This window comes from Sorex araneus, chromosome X (genome assembly GCF_027595985.1).
Source record: "Sorex araneus isolate mSorAra2 chromosome X, mSorAra2.pri, whole genome shotgun sequence".
Classification (NCBI taxonomy): Eukaryota; Metazoa; Chordata; class Mammalia; order Eulipotyphla; family Soricidae; genus Sorex; species Sorex araneus.
Window position 1 is genome coordinate 197,943,096 of NC_073313.1, and position 19,564 is coordinate 197,962,659.

At 37.9% G+C, this 19,564-nt stretch overlaps 1 non-coding gene across 1 annotated transcript; it reads right to left on the minus strand.

The window, feature by feature from the left end:
* Window positions 1–18,290: 18,290 nt before the first annotated feature.
* On the minus strand, window positions 18,291–18,423 carry LOC129400709 (small nucleolar RNA SNORA51). The gene has a single exon (XR_008627894.1). It is a non-coding gene; the product is annotated as a small nucleolar RNA SNORA51 (small nucleolar RNA).
* Between the last annotated feature and the right edge of the window lie 1,141 nt (window positions 18,424–19,564).

Consider the following 19,564-nt stretch of genomic DNA (forward strand, 5'->3'; position numbering starts at 1 on the left):
GATGCTGACTATCGATCAGATGATTAACGCAGATGAAGAGGTTTTTTGAAAGCCAAAGCCTCTGATTGTGTCTCTCCAGTGTGCCCCAAAAAGGGTTGGGAAATCAATACCCTCAATCACAGTGGAGAGCATTTCTCTGTCAGTCACAAGAGCTGATGCTGAAGTGATTAGAATTGAGTTATAATACAATGAGTAATCTGCACAAGCTTGTTGGTCTTCTGTACCTCATGGAAGGCCTAAACATCTTTAAGCTGTGAGGACAAGCGTACAACTCTTTTAGCACTATTGATATATCTTTAAATAATATCAATCTCTGGGCTAGAGTCAGAATTAGAACAGCTAATTTAAATCCTTTAAAAGATTGGTACGAGGCAAACTCTAACCTGCCAAGAAAACATAAACTGAATGAATAGCTTTTCTTACACTTTTTTTCTACTACACACAGATTTAACTACCCTTCTGTATTTAACAAAATGGTCATAACCCACATGGATAAATTATTTATTAAATGTCTTTTTAATAAGCATTAACATGCCTCCCACACCTCAATTGTGCTTTAAAATTCTTCACAATTCTCTAAGTAAGACTATTTCTAACTATAAATTATTTCCATTAACAAGACAAATTTCACACTACTTAAAATAGACAGGGTGATGCGATTGTGGGCTTCTGAAGACTTCTGACAAATATGCTTCCTACTCCTAATCCTGGGGGGAAAAATCACCTACTTGTATCTGAAGTTCATTGGATAAGGAGTAAAAAAAAGTCCCTCAGACTAAAGCTGCTAATAAATGCCTGATATCACTTTATTTTGTGAGCAAAACTGGTTGAAACACTTAATCTATTTCAATATGATTCATGTGTAGATGCAACCAAATGCAGGGCCCAGAGAAAATTAGCACATAAATACCATTTTGTTTGTAGCATTACTGAAAAAAAAATGCAAGTTCATTATCTGCTCTACTAATTAATCAGTTCATGTGCCCTCACTTATCCTTATGGAATTCTGGATTTGCAAGTGGTGCCATGAGCTTAATATCTAGAAGCCCTGAAAGTTGGTCAGAGTGTTTCTTACATTTCTACTAGTTATTTATGTACCATTGTGACAGGTTTTGTTATTGGTCAGGAACTTTTGATGCAACTTCCATTTCTAAATCCATTGACCTAAGTGGGAGCCTTCACTGTATGCCAGTTCTCTTGTCAGGAATGCAATTTGCAGGAATGAAGATGGGCCAACATACGGGCTGCCCCTTCATCCATTCTTCTTGATGGAACATTTGCCTTAAAGTTGAACTTCCCTGGGTTAACTACAAGACTCACAGCAAAAGTATTTTAAAAGGACATTTAGAGGTACTTGTTTTTTGTCATATCTTAGTGCTAGAATTAGAAGGAAATTCTAATTACAATTCCAGCATTCCATAATTCTAGTTAGTATTCTAGTTTTCTACAATTCTGGTATTCTAGTATTACAATTAGAAGGAAATAAAAGAAGTGATCTAATAAACCAAATGCTTACACTCACTGAACATATAAGTCATCACAATCCAGTCATATTCTACTAACCCGGAGAAATCTTAGAGCTAAAGATGATGCATCCCCTCCCACCTTTTGTCATATTTTTATCTTGCAGTTGTAAATTTTCTCACACACAGAACAAATGTTCTCTTGCTTCATTTACTGTGAACAGGAAGTATGGTATAATAGAAGAACAATGGAACAGAAGACAAATTTTGCATTCATATTCCTCAACTTCTAATCTGATTCCTCTACATTCTATGCAACTATGAAGAAACAATATTCACTTTCTACTGCACATTTTACCTATACAATCTTACCTCGGTTCTCTAGAGATAGCTATAAAATATCATATATGCTTTATTATATATATTCTATAAGATATACTTTACATTTGTTTTATTTAAAAATTGAACTTAAAGAAAGTAATGTTGGCTAGCAGCATTGCACTAGTAATTGTTCATATTTATTGAGCAATTTTCACATGGCAATTACTTTCTTGTGAATTAACTAATTTAATTTTTACAATAGACACTATTATTGTTATTTTACAGATGAGGAAGTAGAGTTTTAGAAAGGTCAATTAACTAGCTAAAGGGCACACAGCAAGTGTTGAGGTTGTAATTCAAACTGTTAGGTTGACTTCACAGTACATAGAGTTTAAACGTCTAATCAGAAGATTAGCAAACATTAACATAAATCCATAGGAAAATATGGAACTAGAAGTCTGAAAAACATGTTCTAAAATTTTGCTTTGAGGCCACCATGTGTTGCTAAGCCTGTCTCTTAAGCCTTCTCATTTTAAAAATGAGGTTGATGCTGCCTTTTCTAAAGATGGCTATTATAAAATTGAAGGAAAATTAAATGAAAATCAAAGACTTTAGTGTAAATACATAATTGTTCTATAATTGGCTTCCAATACTAATAATGAATGCTCAAATGGTCTAACATCTTCGTGAAATGTGATTTTAAACAATTTCTTTTTATCTAAAAGTTTTGAATTCCAGCTCTAATCTAGGTTTTGAAGTTAAAACACAAATGTTAAGAGTACAATCTAGGGGCTGGAGTGATAGCACAGTGGGGCATTTGCCTTGCACGCAGCCGACCCAGGTTCCATTCCCAGCATCCCATATGGTCTCCTGAGCACGCCAGTGGTAATTCTGGAGTGCAGAGCCAGGAGTGACCCCTGTGCATCACCGGGTGTGACCCAAAAAGCAAAAAAAAAAAAAAAATTTAAAAAGAGTACAATCTATGATGCCAGTAGTTTATCCCTTCAGATTAAATCTTAGGTGAGAGTAACAGCTTTGATTGCTATTGAATTATACCTGAGCCAACACTAGGTGATTAATAACTGCTGAATAAGTGATGACAGTATGCTGAATGGATGGATCAGAATATTAAGGGAGTCCTTTGCTATATTCAGCTTTAATGTTTTATATAATTCATTGAACACATTTCAATAGTTTAGCACTACTCTCTTGTTTCATATTAAAAGACATGATAAAAGTTGGGAATCCAGGGCTGGAGTTGTAGTATAGCAGACAGGGTGCTGGCCTAGAATGAAGGTTTAATCCTTGGTATCCAATAGAGTCCCCTGAGCACCAGAAGTGATCCTTGAGTGCAGAGCCAAGACTAAGTGCTGGGGATGGACTGAGCTATCAGGGCGAGACCATGTAGACTGTACTAAGACAGGAACATTTTCCCCCTTCAAGCTGCCTTCAGAAAATAATTCCAGTATCTTGTAAAAAGCAGTATTCCTTTTCTCACAGAAGCCTGGCTGGTCTTTGACATGCAGATCTCTGGTGTTAGCCAGGCCTGACCTTTGATATTGTAAATTGCAGGCTCTGACCCAGCCTAGTAGATTTCAGGTGCCGCCTAGTTTGTATTTGAAGTGTAGATTTTAGGTGGCAGCCCAGCCTTGTCTTTAGGATGTGAATCCATGTGCCTGTAGCTCAAGAACGTTTCTTTTTCTGGTTTTGTATCTTCTTTCCATCTTCTTTCCAGAGGCCAAAATTACTGGCCTCCAGATGCAAGGAAACAATGCATGTTTTGCTGCCTCAGTGTTCTTCCTGTAACTTCTTTTGATGTCTTGATTATGTCACTGTATCGAGCTCTTTAGAGGTACCATGATCAATAGAAGGAGACAACTGGGGCTCTCTACCTTTGTCCAAGAGTCAGAGAGAACCTAGATCCTCCATGACATACATTTTTTCCACTTTCCTTGTCTCAGCGCCTCCGACCACAGGAATATTCATGCAACAAATAAGGCCTGAGCACTTCTGGGTGTGCCCTCCTCCATAAAAACATTGGAAATCCATAGACCACTAATCCTGACTTCTCTATCCTTTGGAAATTATTAATTTTAACTTATATATTAGAAGCACTAAGATAAATATGTCAAAATTCTACCTGTCTTATGTATGAGATAGGATTCTATATAATAAAAATATGTTAAAATCATTCTCAATATATAATGATAATATTGCTATTAATATGTTACTGTAATAAAATTTTCAAATCCACGGTAATGAAATAAAATAGCTAGTTTACTAGTGGAAAATTTCATAGGCTATAGATAACTATTGTAAATTGCTTTTGGGTGATCATACTATTAGAGAGAATATCACTGTATCACTGTCATCCCGTTGGTCATTGATTTGCTCGATTGGGCACCAGTAATGTCTCCATTGTGACAATTGTTGTTACTGTTTTTGGCATATCAAATGCTCCACGGGTAGCTTGCCAGGCTCTGCCTTGCGGGATATAGAATATATTAGACACTAAAAAGAACCGAATTACTTTCCCTGTGCTTTTTTATTGAATATTGGCTGAGGTATCTTTACTAACATGGAATAGAATTTAGCATGACTGACATCATTACTCTTGGTTTAAAAGTTCTTCATTGTTCTTTTGTACTTTGTAATTATATTGGAAATCAAAGCAATATATATGTATATATATATATATATATATAGAGAGAGAGAGAGAGAGAGAGAGAGAGAGAATCAATGTGAAAACAGTTACAAAACTTTTAGGTTATGTATCAGTCTTACAATAATCAAACAACCATCCCTTCACCAATGCACATGTTCCACCACCAAGAACCCCAGTATACCCCCCAACACCCCTCACGCTGCCTGTGTGGCAGATGATTTTCACTTTATTCTCTCTTTACTTTGTTTATATTCAATTTTTGACAGAAAAACCACTATTATTATTTGGATTATTTCCCCACAATCAGATCTGCCGAAAAGGCATCATTAAACCATTTGTTTTTTATTGCTGATAATGAAGAGCATATGATGTCACACGGCCGCTATTGCCGCTATTGGCTTTGGAATACTGGTATTTTAGTAATCAGGTCCAGAGGTATTTCTGTCAGCAGATGCTGTGTTCTGAGATTGGTTTGTGTGCCTCTGGGATCATGGCTGTTCAGGAGTGGACGAGCCGTTCTTGGGCGGCTGATCGGGGTCCCATTTATTTGGGTGGGGTGGCAAGACCGGTTCCGTTCCCCGCCCCCCTGACCTTTGGCGAGACTTCCTGCGTGCCCATCAGGGCAAACTCCACCCTCTCTGTCCAATTGGCTCTGAAAAGTGGCAGTCGCTATGCTGCCACAAAGGGGAAAAGGTCAAGGGACGAAATCCCTTCCCCTCCTTGGGCTGCAACGGGGCTGTAGCTTAGTTCACAATCCAGGAGCATTTCTGCTAGCAGCTGCTACATTCTGAGATTGGTTTGTGTGCCTCTGGGATCATAGCCATTCAGGGCCGAAGGAGCTGCTCCTGAACGTTTTTTTGGTATATCAAGAAAGGTGGAACATCCCAGTTGCAGTGTCCCCATGCAGTTTGGAAAAATAGTCCTGGTCCCCACATACCAGAGCCATGTTAGTAGAAGCTCAGTGTCACCAGGATTTCATCTGGAGAAAGCGGGGATCTGCACATTCTCCATCTGGAGCACCCTGGTGTTATCAGCCTGGTCTGGGGTCTGGAGCATTCTCCAGTGCCGTGTGTGGTGCCTGCTGGCCTGGTTTCTTCACTGCTGAGTGTGGCAAGATGGTTCTAGGGTCAAAGCAATATTTTTTAAATAAATGACTCTGGGAGAAAACTGATTTAAACACATGTTACTAGATTTAGTATATATCTTTAAATATAAAGCTATATCTTTTTAAAATTCAAATAAAAAATTTTAGTTTTAAATACATTTTATTAACTAATCAAGATTTGAGAAGTAGAATCAGAGAGATAATGTTAAATCTATTTCTTTTATGTTGGATTTTTATTAAATATTCCCATTCATTGATGTAAAGTTTAGGATTGTCTATAAAATTTTCTAGAAAATTGGATTGAAATAAATTAAGTTTTGTATAACCTACATCTTATTTTACAGGCTTCTCTTTTATAAAAGAATAATTCCTCATATAGACTTTATATGACTTTCAAAACCTTTGTGTGTTATTTTTTTTTCTTTTTTGGGTCACACCTGGCGATGCACAGAGGCTACTCCCAGCTTTGCACTAAGGAATTACTCCTGGAGGTGCTCAGGGGACCATATGGAATGCTGGGAATGGAACATGGGTAGGCAAATTGCAAGGCAAACACCCTACCTGCTGTGCTATTGCTCCAGCCCCATTTGTGTGTTAATTTTTTGGTTTTGTTTTTTTGCTTTTTGGGTCACACCTGGTGATGCACAGGGGTCACTCCTGGCTCTGCACTCAGGAATTACCCCTGGTGGTGTTCAGGGGACCATATGGGATTCTGGGAATCAAACCCAAGTTGGCTGTGTGCAAGGCAAACGCCCTACCCACTGTGCTATTGCTCCAGCCCCCTTGTGTGCTAATTTTTAAAAAAATCTTTTTAGAGGCTGGAGCTATAATACAGAGAGTAGGGCATGTGCCTTGCATGTGGCCGACCTGGGTTCGATCCCCAGCATCCCATATGGTACTCAAGCATGCACCACCAGGAATAATTCCTGAGTGTAGAGCCAGGAGTAATCCCTGTGACCCAAAAAAGCAAAAAAAGAAATCTTTTAAATATAATTTTATATGGGTAGGGCATTTACCTTGCATGCGGCCAACAGGGTTCTATTTCTCCATCCATTTTGGAGAGCCCAACAAATGGCAGAGCCTGGCAAGCTCCCTGTGGTGTATTGGATATGCTAAAAACAGTAACAAGTCTCACAATGGAGATGTGAGCAAATCGTGCCTGCTCGAGCAAATCGATGAGCAGTGGGACGACAGTGATACAGTGATATAATTTAATTTTTTAATTTGAATTTAGAGCCATACCTTACTGTGCTTAGGGCTTACTCCTGTTTGTGCCCTCTAAGATCACTCCTGGAGGAATCCAGAGGATCACTTGTTTGGACTTCGAATGAAACTTGGAGCATCTTCATGTAAACAATCTCTTTACCTACTATACTGTCTCTCTCAGGCTGAAGCGATAGCACAGAGGTAGGACATCGACCAACAGGTCGATGTCCTACCTCTGTGCTATCGCTTCAGCCTGAGAGATTCCTCCACCCCTCTCGGAGAGCCTGGCAAGCTACTGAGAGTAGCAAGCCCGCACAGCAGAGCCTGGCAAGCTACCCATGGTGTATTCGATATGCCAAAAAAGAGTAACAATAAGTCTCACAGTGAGAGACGTTACTGGTGCCCACTTGAACAAATTGATGAGCAACAGGATGACAGTGACAGTGACTGTCTCTCTCATCTTGATTTCTTTACGTTATTTTCTTTTTTCCCCATCAGTTTTATGAGTTGTAACTGATGTATTAATCTATTATGTGCAGTCTTACTTTTTATATCTGTACATTACAAAGGATTGTGATAGTATAGATAGTGAACACTTGTCACCCCACAGTTATAGGTTATGAAGAAAATGTTAAGATCTACATTCAAATAAATACTATAATAGTTAATAATTTTAAATATAGCATTGATACTGATTTAAGGTAAAATATTTTCTCTTTTAAGTATGTTTGTATACATTATGTATTTCAGTCTCCAAATCACTTATGTATAAAAGTAAAGATTTAGAAAGTATAGACCCAAAACCTTTTTTCTTCCATTTGATAAATACAGAATATTTCTGCTTTCCTAAACCTGCAATATATCATCCTGTCCTTATTTCTTTAGCTTCTAACAAAAATGCTTTGAATTGCAGTTTCTCTTTGCTTACAATATTAAATTTTTACATAAATTATTAACTTAACAAGGGGAGTCATTTTGGAATGATAGTCATCAATCTTTAACTTTTTTCAGAAATAATTTTATATCAGGCTCATCTTCATAGAAATTGTGATCTTTTGTAAGTGTACCACACTATCTTGCCATTTTGTTTATTTATTACAATAAATAGTTATAACTTAATATCTTCTATGTGCCTCCCAATAATTCTGCCCTCAAACAATTTACAGCTTCACAAAGATAATTACCTTATAGTATGGTGAAGGAATAAGGTGCTAATTGCAGATACCTTTTATGTTAAAGGGGCACCTAGCCATGTCATAGAGAAAGAAGACATTTTCCCCAAACAGATACTATATAAGTTAAAGATCTAGCTAAATTGTCAAGAAAAAAAGGACATATGTGTTTGTGGATGAGAACAGGAAGGAAAAAAAGAATACGTGTAAAGCCCAAAGATGAGAGAAGCACAGTATGTTTAGGGAAAATTTTCACTGTGCTTCCACAATATGGTTGTAAATATTGAAAAGGGAAGATCTTGAAACTAGTGAGTAGGCATAAAAAATAGTGTTGGTACGTAAGTGCTCCCTATCCCAGTTCAATACTAGTACCACATGTCTCTTTGAACATCCATGGGTATAACGCTGGAGGGCCCCAGCACTGGGGTGGGTGGCCTAGGTGGTTCACATTAATACAGGTCCTGAAAAGTAATGTATCCTTTTACCCTCATGTTGAACTATATGGTCCAGTTGGTCAAGAATGCTCATGATTGGCCCCTAGGACCCTGAGTACCTCCTTGGGAGTCCTTTTTTATGTATAAAATGTAAAGCAAGATAAGGACAATCATGTTATGTATATTAAGGACTTTAGACAACACACTGAAAATGCTTGGCAGCAGAACTAGTGTTGAAGCAGTTGAACTATGCATGCTGGAAAAAACACATGTGTTACGTGCAGACTTCTAATAAAGAAATGGAGACAAGAAAAGTATAGGATGACATTACTTTGTCCTCTCCCTCCTTGCCATGAGGAGCTTGTCCCGGAGTTTTTGGAGTTTAGGCTTACCCCAGTCTCACCCATCAAGGTGTTCCCGAATCTCTCCCATCCCTTTGTTTAGCTGTAATCACTTCTCTATGCTCTCTTCCCCAAAAAGAGTTAATCAGCTTCTCCCCCTAATATGACTCTGCTAATTTGTAAGATCAGACCTTCCTAGGATACTGAACTTATATTATAAGTTAATATTGCCTTTCTCCTCCCCTTATGCCTTGTGAATAATTTACTTTAAAGCAATGTCCTTTTTGTATAGACACGAGAAGACAATATTATGCTTTTGTAACTTGGGACTTAATTGGCTTCAAATATTATTCATTCCCGAACATCTGCTTTCTCCATTTAAGCCTGAGTTGCCCTCAGTTCCTAGCACTCCAAAAGCAGGATCCCAATGAGGGACGGGACAAATCCAGGGCAAGCGGTGAGTTATGTTCTACCCTGGCATTGAGATGGGCCTGGCCAAAGTGTCTAATTCTTAACTATAAGTTAAGAGCTTGATCATAGACAAATGCTGTCATGATCCAAAAGTAATGATGAGACTAGGACCCTGCTAGGGATAGGAAAGACTGATCCGGCCTGAGCACTGTAGTCTGAGATTGAGATGGCCCCAGGAGAGCAATTCTATAAGCTTTAATGCATTTCTTATTGTGTCCATACAAAATGATTAATATTATGAATTCTTATATGTTTATTGGTTGAGGAGAGAAGAAACACACTCATGGGACTCCACCCTTGGGTGGATCCTCCTGCTGAAAGAGAGTCAATCCTAGGAGAAGCATCCTCTGAGGGAAAGGAACCTTACCCTATTGATTGTGACCACACCTATGTGTACGCCCCAAACCCCTCATACTGGGGGATTTAACTAGGCTGTAAGAGTGGGTTGGGGGGCCAGGTCCAGAGATCCAGAGAGAGATCCAGAGTCAGGAGAGAAGCAGAGAGAGAGAATGAAATAAACTGATTGAGCAACCAGTTTGGTCTTCTTACTTCCGTCACCTGCCCCTGACCGACAGCCACCACACAGCGGTTCCAGGGCACCGAACTCGAGCAGTGAGACAGAGCCGCCCGGAGAGCCCGAGAGTGCACACGCCCCTTGGCGTGCTTTAGTTTTTTACAGAAACTATTCAAAAACAGTTCCATGAATTCAGTTGTATAATAAAGGGAGGGTGGATTAGGATGGCAGAAAGAAGAAGAATGAAAAGAAATGGAAACATTGGAGAGACATTTAGGAAGTAAACACAACAGGATTTGATTAGCAGATTGATTGGTGTGTGTTTGGGACACAGCACAGAAGATGTCTGCTCATAGAGTCTGATAATTTTTATAATGTTAGAAAATAATAAGCCAAAGAATTTTCACAAATGTCCATGCATTATCGATTTCTTTGAAGATTAGTTAAGAATGTCTTAAAATAAATTATTCTATTGACTTAGGATGCAGAATCTCCTGCATCCGCTCCAGGGACAGGTTGAGTTTCCCATCCCTGCCTCAAGAAGAGCACTGGCAGCTGAAAACCTCCAGAACTCAGCCACAGCCATGCTCAAGGACACTCTCCACACACTCAGAAGAGCTTCACCCATGATGGAACTGACAGAGGAATCCAGGTATGCTTCGTGTTCCTGGAGCGAGCAGATGCCATTGGGCTTTACCAGCATGTGACAGGGACAAATGAAGATGTTACTGGCGCCCGCTTGAGCAAATCAATGAACAACAGGATGACAGTGATACAGTGATTCACTTAGGATATATTTATCCTAGTAGCATCTAAATGGATATTTTTGGGTTCTTTTTGTTTTTCTTTTCTGAGGAATTTTGGTGAGGGCATTATAGATATCTCAGAATTTGTCAAAAAAGATGGCATGTATTTCATATGTTTTATTTATATGCTAATTCATAAAATGTGTTAAAAGTTAATGCAGAACAGAGGAAAAAAATGAAACTACAGAGAAGCTACTTACAGTAAAACAAGACTATTATGTGCAGAGGAAACCAGTAACAAAAACCTGAGGATATCCAGTGACAAAAACCTGAGAGATAAAAATTTAGCTTCATTTGGGAGCATTTAGGAAATAATCTAAACATAGGGGAAAAATCTAACCATGCATGAGGAGATAGTCTAGGACAATGCTTCCCTGGGTGGGTAGGACCCTGGGGTTGGGGTAGGGGCGTGTGTGGAGGGGTGGGGTTGACTGGGTGTAGTAGCAGAGTTCACAGGTGGAAGCCTCTAATCTTTTAAAGGTTGGTGACCAGAGAGCTGCTGAGTGAATCTCCCCCATCCCTCAGTAGGTCAAATAAATTTGGGAAGCTCTAATTAAGAATTTGAAAATATTTGATCATTTTTAATTCCGCTGCCCCATCCATTACTTTTTAAAGAGTAGCTTTGACATTTTGTCTAATTTCTTGTGAGGCCTCTTAAAGTCTAGCCCACTGCTGTACCTAAAGCAGCACACATGTGTTTGGTTTTAACATGCTTCTTTGTACTCTCTGATGCATATTCTCCATCCCTCTCAGAGAGCCTGGCAAGCTGCCAAGAGTATCTGTCCACACTGAAGAGCCTAGCAAGCTCCCCATGGCATATTCGATATGCCAAAAACAGTAACAATAACAGGTCTCATTCCCCTGACCCTGAAAGAGCCTCCAATCTTTGGGAAAGACAAGTAAGGAGAGGCTGCTAAAATTTCAGGGCTGGGACGAATGGAGATATTACTGGTGCCCGCTCAAACAAATCAATGAACAATGGGATGACAGTGATGCAGTGTTACAGTGATAGCCATAAGGTGATCCAGTAACACAAATTTCATGATGTTAGGAATTTTTGTCAAGTTTTCGTTGCAAAGTCTCAAAGATGGAATCATTTTTTATATATCATTGACATCTATTTAATGCTTATTAATATTTTGAGGTTCTTAGGATTATTTGCAACTGAGATATGCCATATTATATGCCATTATTATATGTCATATTTTGGTAAAAGGAGGTGGGTGGAAAATAAGTTTGTACCTAAGCCATCATTATCTGTTTTCCTTTCTCCTTGTCGTCTAATCCATTCTATTTTTTTCCACTCAACAAATATTTATTGAATAATTGCACTATGTCAGTCACACTTTTAGAGATGCTGTTCATGCACAGTGAAATAAGAGCAGATCAATATTTAGATCCATGAAGCTTACATTTTAGATGGGATAAAATAAACACAGAAATGCACATGTGCCAAGAAGTGATAAATGCTCTGAAAGGAAAATAACGCATGGCAAAAAGAAAATTTTTGTTTGCTTTGCCAGTTTTGTTGAAGATGCCTCTAAATTCGAATTCATGAATGGTTCTATGTGTATTTTACTCAGTATAATTTATGGATTCAGATCTCAGACTGAGATATTTAAACCATTTTGAATGTTTTGTGTAAGGTGTGAGATAGGGGTCTGAGTTTAATATCCTAGATTCTTTTCTTCATTTCACATCCTAGACTTTTTGTTGAAAATTTGATGACAATATTCTGAGGGGCTAACAATGCACTCTTAATTTTTTTCTATTGGTCTGAGAGTAATCTTTAATTCAGCAACCATACTGTCTTGATTACTATAGATTATATTACAATTTGAAGTTTGAAAAAAAATCCTCCCATTTTCCCCTCTTGTATTGTTTTGACTGTTTGGGAAATTTTAACATCTGGGCAGGAGATATAGTACAGTAGGGAAAGTGCTTGCCTTGTATGCAGCTGACTCATTTTTTATTTCCTGTATTTCATATGGTTTCTTGATTATCACTAGGAGTAATCCCTAGCACTGAGTCAGAAGTAAGCCCTGAGCAACACCAGATGTGGACCTAAAGCCAAAATAACAATAATAATTTTATTATATAAAAATTCTAATATTTAAAACATTGTAGCATAATTATATTATTATTAATAATGAAACTAATAATTTTAATACTTTTAATACTCTATGTTATTATTAATAATGAAACTAATAATTTTAATACTATTTTTGTCTACATCTCTAAAATCATGCAGGGTATTTTTTTATATGGACTACATTATATCTATACAGTACTTTGGGAAGGATGGCCATTTTGACAATATTAATCAACCCAATCAAAACAGGGGATATATTTATTTTTCCTGCATCTATTTCTACATCAAATTAAGAAGTTTCTGCAATGTAAAAGAGATTATAGAATAAAGAGACAAACCATAGACTGGGAGAAAGTATTTGCTTACTGCTCATCTGATGAAGAGTTAATATCAAATATATAGGAGTACTTACAATGGGGCTGGAGCTATAGCACAGCCGGTAGGGCGTTTGCCTTGCACGCGGCCGACCCGGGTTTGATTCCCAGCATCCCATATGGTCCCCTGAGCACTGCCAGGAGTAATTCCTGAGTGCATGAGCCAGGAGTAACCCCTGTGCATAGCCAGGTGTGACCCAAAAAGCAAAAAAAAAAAAAAAACCAGAAGTACTTACAAAACTCAGTCCAAAAAGTAAAAATAAAAAATTTGGAGAACAACAAAGAAGATATATAGATGGTCAATGGATAAATGCAAAAACACCCTTCATCACTTAGCATTAGGCAAGTGTAAATCTAAACAGCAGTTCCCATCAGTGAGACTGACTCATATTGGGAGGACAAAAACCATCACTGTTGTCATGAATGTCAGGAAAAAGGAAACCAAAACCATAGTTGGTGGGAATGCCAATTGTTTCAGTCTCTTTGGCAATCAACATGGATACTTAACAAAAATCTAAGTATTGAATTTCATATTCAACTACTTGGCATCTAATCCAAGGCCCCCAAAACACTCTTTTAAAAAATCACATGTGCCTCTGTGTTTACTGAGACACTAATCAGAATTGCCAAGATTTGGAAACAGCCTGTGTCCAAGAACAGATGACTAGATAAATAAATTGTGGTTTATATTCACAACTCAGCTATAAGAAAAGATGACATCATGCAATCTGCTGCTACTAGATGAAACTAGAAGATACAGTAAAGAGTGAAGCAAGACAGAAGGAGAAAAACAGACACAGATTATCTCTTATATGTGGCATACTAAAGGTAAGACAACAAGAAATGACAAAAGACATCAGAACGGAAGAGTGGATCTACAGAACTCATCTTAACCAAAGGGGAAGGAGAGGGATAAATAGTGGGGCATTGGTAGAGGGAAACTGGCATTCTGGTGGTGGATATGATGTTGGAATTATGTAGGAATAAAATTATCATTAACATATTATAAATAATGGCACCTCGGGGCTGGAGAGATAGCACAGCGGGTAGGGCTTTTGCCTTGCATGCGGCCGACCCGGGTTTAAATTCCAGCATCCCATATGGTCCCCTGAGCATGACCAGGGGTAATTCCTGAGTGCAGAGCCAGGAGTAACCCCTGTGCATTGCCAGGTGTGACCCAAAAAGCAAAAAAATAAAAAACAAATAAATAAATAAATAAATAATGGCACCTCAATTAAAAATAAGAGGAAAAAGCACTGATTTGTAAACAGCACTATTTCTAGATAAGTGAGTCAGAGTAGAAGTCTCTGAAAAGGAGACACTTGAACAAAGATCAAAATAACTATAAAAATCAACCATGTTGACAGTATTAAGAAAAACATTTAGGCAGAACAAACATTCTATGGTGTATCTGAGCTCATGAAAGCCTATGTGCTAAATGCCAGGCTTGTTGAGTAATAAGAAATTGCACTTGGAATCAGCTTAACTTAAGAAGTGAAGGACTGCATTCTGGGCAACTCAGAGAAGGGAGCACCAAGTAAAATGTGGTCAGAGGTCATGCGGGGGAAGGGTGACGAGTGCTGAATGTAGACTAGAGACTGAACACAATGGCCGCTCAACACCTTTATTGCAAACCACAACACCTAATCAGAGAGAGAGAACAAAAGGGAATACCCCCGCCATAGTGGCAGTGTGGGGTGGGGGGAGACGGGACTGGGGAAGGTGGGAGGGACGCTGGGTTTACTGGTGGTGGAGAATGGGCACTGGTGAAGGAATGGGTTCTCGAACTTTGTATGGGGGAAACATGAGCACAAAAATGTATAAATCTGTAACTGTACCCTCACGGTGACTCACTAATTAAAAATTTTTTTTAAAATGTAAAAAAAAAAAAGAAGTGAAGGACCGATAGAAAGAAAAATACAAAACACTTCTTCAAAAAATAAAAGAGGACTCTAGGAAATGGAGAAACATCTGCTCGTGGATAGGGAGGATTGACATTATCAAAATGGCAATAGTCCCCACAGTACTATAGATTTAATGTGGTCCCTATAAGGATAACCATGAGATTCTTCAAAGAAATAGACAAAATACTCCTGAAATTCATATGGAACAATAAACCCTCAAGGATAGCAAAAGCAATCTTTGGGGAAAAAAAAAGATGGGTGGCCTCACCTTTCCCAAATTCATACTGTATTACAAACTGTAGGAATTAAAATAGCGTGATATTGGACTAGAAAAATACCCTCAAAACAATGGAACAGAGTTGAATATTCTGTGACAGACTCTCAAATACATGACCACTTAATCTTTGACAAATGAGCAAGAAATATGTAGTGGAACAAGTCAAGTCTCTTCAAAAAGTGGTGCTGGGAAAAATGGATAGCTACCTGCAAAAAAAAAAAATGAACTCTCAACCCTAACACCAGGCAAAGAAAGTCAGATCAAAGTAGAGTAAAGACCTCAATATCAGACATGAATCCATAAGGTACATAGAGGAAAACATAGGCAGAATTCTCCATGACACTGAAGATCAAAGCATCTTTAAGGATGGAACACCACTGTCCAAGCAAGTCTAAACAAACATAAACAAATGGGACTCTGTTAAACTAAGAAACTTCTGTACCTCAAAAGAAACAGTGACCAAAATACAGAGACCCCTACAGAAGGGGAAAAAAATATTTACCCAGTGCCCATCTGATAAGGGGTTAATATCCAGGATATACAAGACACTAGTAGAACTGTACAAGGAAAAAACCTTCAACCCTATCAAAAAATGGGAAGAAGAAATGAACAGAAGCTTCCTCAATAAAGAAATACAAATGGCCAAAAAGCACATGAAAAAATGCTCTACATAACTAATCGTCATGAAGATGCAAATCAAACAACAATGAGATAGCATCTCACACCAGAGACTTGCACATATCAAAAGAACAAGAACAACTAGTATTGGCACAGATGTGGGAAGAAAAGGAACTCTCTTTCATTGTTGGTGGGAATGCCAACTGGTCCAGTCTTTTTTGAAAACAATATGGACATTCCTTCAAAAACTAGAAATTGAACTTCCATAGGACCCTGCAATACCACTTCTGGGAATATATTCTGAAGGTGCAAAAAAGCATAGTAGAAAATGACATCCGCACCTGTATGTTCATTGCAACACTGTTCACAACAGCCAGAATCTGGAAGCAATCTAATTGCATGAGGCCAGATGACTGATTAAAGAAACTTTAACCAGTTTAAAAGGTTAAAGAAACTTTGGTACATCTACATAATAAAATACTATGCAGTTGTTAGGAAAGAAGAAGTCATGAAATTTGCTTACCAGTGGATGGTCATAGAGAGTGTCATGCAAGTGAAATGAGTCAAAAAGAGAGGGAAAAACATAGAATAACTGCACTCATTTGTGAAGTATAAAATAATGTAACATGAGACTGATACCCAAGGACACTAGACACAAGGGCCAGGAAGATTGCTCCATAGTTGGAAGCCTGCCTCATGAACTAGGGAAAAAGGAAGCTGGAATAGAGAAGAGATCACTAAATCAATGATGATTGGAGGAATCGTTTGGGATGGGAGATGTGTGCTGAAAGTAGTAAAGGACCAAGCGTGATAGCTTCTCAGTATCTATATTGTAAATGATAATGCCCCAAAATAGAGATAGAGTATGGGGGAAATTGTTTGTCATAGAGGAGGGTAAGATTAGGATGGAAGTGGGGAGTATTTCTGGAACATTGGTGGTGGAAAATGCACTGGTGGAGGGATGAATGTGTGATCATTGTATGATTGAAACGCAAACATGAAAATTTTGTGTCTGTATCTCACGGTTATTCAATTAAAAAATAAAAATAAAAAAGAAATTGCACTTGGATATGTAATCAAAAACTTGAATATATAGGACCCTGTAGATCCTAATTAACAATTGGAACTGCATTCTGTGGCAGATGGAAAACAGTTGAAGTTTTTAAGCTATTCAATGACACTATTTGAATTATGTTGCGAAAACATCACTGCAGCTACTATTTTGAGAAGCAAGAGTGATAGCAGGGAGCCAGTTAGAGAATACTAAATAATCCAGGAAAGAGAATATAACAATTTAGGTTTACATAGAAAGTATGAGGGCAGATGAAAGAGACTGTATTTTGAAAATAATGTTGACAGAATTTTCTAGTAAAACATATATGATAGTTGACAAAACCAGTAAAGTCAAAGTTTTATATATGCACATATAGTAATATGAATATAGTGTAACCAATAAATGGAGTTATCATTTACTGAGATGGAGACCATTAGGATAGGAATTGGTAGAGAAGCAAAACATAAGGAGTATGGTTTTGATATATTGTTTAAGATATCTGTGATATCTACAGTGGACTGATTTTAAGTTTTTAAAATCAGTAGAACGTTGACTATTGACATGCAGAATTTCTGATAGCATGATATATAGAGAGATATAATCTATAGAAAAAAATTGATTGAGGAGGACCAGAGAGAAACTACCAGGATAAAGCACTTGCATTGCATATGGCAAACCTGGTTCAGTCCCTGGCATGGCATATAATTCTCTAAGAACCATCAGAAGAGATTCCTGAGAACAGAATCAGAAATACTCTCTGAGCAATGCAGGTGTGATCCAGAAGCAAAACAAAATGATTTTTTGGAAAAGAAGGCAGGTCTTAGATGACCAAGGAGGCAGGTGTTTAGCAAGTGGTCTTACTTGAACAAGGCACAGTTTTACACTAACAACTCAGATGAATTACAAACTCTTACTTAAAGCTCCATCACTTGTGATATAGAGGAACTCTCCAGTTGGGATGAAGAGTCAAAAATTTCCTGCAGGAGGAATATCCCTCTCTGAAAAATGTTGTGTCACTTTGAAAGAAAAAGAGAACTTGGTATAAGAAATAAGTCTTAGTTACTAAGGCATTCTGAGGTACTCAACACTTCCCAGGGAAACAGGCAGATTTTCAATGAACTTCCTGTTCCCCAACCTCTACTATTCTATTTCTGTAGCCTAGGAGGCAAGAGTGTGAGTTGGACACAAATCTGAGTCAACAGTCGGCACCATGTTAGTGGGCTCTCACCATTTTGCCTGAACATGCCATTTCTAAACTGAGTTGCACCTATCACAGGCTAATAAATGAGCAAACTGTAGTGTGCTTTGCTTAGCCAACCAACAGACTTAGTACTCCCAACACACAGCTGCCTGTTAATATGCCTTCAAAGCATTTCTGGCTCTCAAGGGCCTTTTTCTGCTCTGTGGACATTCAGCTCCAGAGGGCAGGTTCTGTGTCCAAGATTCTTACTGTCTTCCCTCAACCCCTTCCCTCCACTTTCCTCTAGTCATAATACTGATTAGACAAAGGGCCTGGGCTGAAGTTTATATAAGGTAGAATTACTGTACCTCCTCTTTCTATGCAGTCAGTATAAAGGACACAGCTTGTGATAAGCAACAGGAGGCTTCTAATTGCTTTTTATGCCTGTCCTTCCTACAGATACTCTTCCATGCATAGTGCTGTGTGACCACAGCAGGATTCTCAGGTGACTGCCAGACTGCGGTGTCTGATACACCTAATTAATATTAAGATTCTGTAAATATAACTATTTGAATGCCCTGGTACATTTGTTATCAGAAATCTATACCCCTGAGACTGGAAAAATTTGGCACAGAACTATCCCAGGGCACTTCCAAGTCCCAGTTCCCTGGTCACTTCTGCCCAGGTTCTTGGAACTTGTTGTAATGGTACCTCCAGATACTTTAACTCTACTGCCATGGTAATGCAAAACACAGAGTAAAATTTTATAAGTTCTCAATAGTTGTGCCATTCTACACAGACTTAGAATCACAAGGAATTTGCTATAATGAACCATTAATTGCTTCCCTGGCTGATTCCAACTTAGACTTTTAGCCTTATCCCTCAAGAAGTACCAGAAATAATGAAACATGGAAAACTTATTACTATAGATGAACATAAAAGCAAAGAAAGTATTTCATGCATACTAGACTTTTCTCTGACTGAATAGGAAGAATTTCAAGCAACAATTGTAATGATTTTCAATGGAATGAATAAATCAGTGAAAGAAAATTTTATTAAGAACACATAAATGGTGAAAGAAAACATGAAAAAAAACCAAAAAGAAATAATTGAACTATGGAGTACAGTCATTGAACTAAAAAAAGCTCAGTAGCAGGACTCAGATGCAAAATAGAAAAAGTCAAAGGTCAGATCAATGAATACAAAAATAATTCAGAGAAAAGGGTAATAAAACAACTAAAATAAATATTAAAAACAAATAGTTTATGAATCAACATTATGAATGACATATGCATCATTACAAGGAGAGAAAAAGAGATAAGTGAAAAATTGTTAGCTGACTGAATAATAGCTAGAATTCTCTCAGTCCAACAGATATAGTTCAAAGAAAATAATCTCAATCAGATGAGTACCAAAGGCACATTGCAATTACGATGTTAGGAGCCAAAAAGAGAAAAAAATCCTAAAAGCAGCAAAAGTAAAGACATATTAAAGATCACTTTTAGATTCATAACAGTTTTACCAATGACAATTTTACAGGTGAGAAAAAATATAAAAAGTAAAGCAA